Source organism: Amphiura filiformis, chromosome 20, assembly GCF_039555335.1.
Source record: "Amphiura filiformis chromosome 20, Afil_fr2py, whole genome shotgun sequence".
NCBI lineage: Eukaryota > Metazoa > Echinodermata > Ophiuroidea > Amphilepidida > Amphiuridae > Amphiura > Amphiura filiformis.
Genome location: NC_092647.1, coordinates 42,364,982 through 42,366,748, shown reverse-complemented (window position 1 = coordinate 42,366,748; position 1,767 = coordinate 42,364,982).

The following is a 1,767-nucleotide window of genomic DNA, read 5'->3' as shown; positions in this document are numbered from 1 at the left end:
AGTGAGGAATGATCAGCCCAATTATTATTATAAATTTACATGGCTCATTGAACCACAATGGGCTTGTATAAGGACTATATGTGACGTGTCATGTCAAAAGGAGACACTTTTGGGCAGGCTCGTAAATGGAGAAACAGCCAAAAATCTGGCCAGGGGTGGTTTTTTCACAATTTGCGTTTGTTGCGAATTTGTGATGTTATTAATGTTAAAAATATTGTCTGATAGTTTCAGACCGGAATATAACTGGCATCTTGTATTTTATGAGACATTTTTCAAGGTAATTCCTACTCTCAACATTGTCAATAATATTTTTAAAGGCCGATATCTCAATTTCCAATTTTATAATACCATAACTTACAAACTCAATATCTTCGCTTAGGAATGTCTGATTTCATTGGGGAAAACGGCGTTGTAGAGTAAAATATCTCTATATTTAAGATATATAAAAACCTCAAAATTGATAACCTGCCCAAAAGTGTCTCCTTTTGACATGATACGTCACTATCTTTGCTGTATTGATGACACATTTGTGTGCAAATCTATCATGGGGGGGGTCATAGCCCCCTAGTCAACTTTAGTGAACATTACGTTTTTGGTCATTGTCCGCAAGTGGAAGAACTTTGACCGCAAATGATCATATGGCATTTGTGGCACCACCCAATGGTCCTAGTGCTCAACTATGGTCAACATAGCAAAAAGCATATGGCTATGATGGCCGATTTAAGATATTTGGTTACATGCCGGAAATGACCCCTAAATGACCTTTGACCCCAATTCTGTGTACAACTTTTAGACACTGGCTATAGATGATGCATGTGTGCAAGTGATGTCACGGTGCTATGTAATATGGGGAATAAGTAGCATTTTAAGTGAAAAACACGTTTGGGGCTATAATGACCTTGAGAAGACATTTGCGCCAGAAATTTTCACATGACATTTGAGGCACCCCCTAATAGTCATAATAACCAAATTTCGTCAAAATTGATAAACGAATATGGCTACGATGGCCCATTATACGATTGGTAGAAGAAAGAAAGAACTAGAGTCAATAGAATCTGGGTACACAGCGAATAGCTATCTGGCAACCATATTTTGACCTTTTGACCCCAAAGTAAACATTGACCTTTGGGGTCATAAATATTTTTTTTCATGTTTACAATGTCGTAAGAATCGTTCGTGTTGAATTTGAGCTCGATTGGGCCAATTTTAAACTTTTTTTGTGCAAATTTGACGATTTGACCTCCTTAATGACCTTTGACCCCAATATAAAAAAACCTTATATACACCGAGAAAATGCATTGTTACAGTTTAAATAAAAAAAATCTACTATGCTTAGTTATGGAGATAAAAATTCTTGAAGTTATTTAGCTTAAAACCGGGAATGACGTCTAAATGACCTTTGACCAAAAAAATAAAAATACCGTGCATACATCGGGTAACACTAATGCATATATGAAGTTTATGTCACTCTACGTTTTGAGATAAAAACAATAAAAATATTTGATGATTTTTGGTTTTTGACCGGAAGCGACCCCTTAATGACCTTTGACCCCAAAACTGTAGACACCCCGAAGACCCTGGTTGGTAGCAATGTATGTGTGCTAATGACAACACTCTGCTATGTAATTTGTAAAAACAGTGATTTTTGAATATTTTTAGCTTTCAGACCGGAAATGACCCCTTAATGACCTTTGACCCCTTATCTGTGAACACCCTATAGACATCGACCAAAGTCAAGTCAAATGACCTAAGCATGTCACCATCACA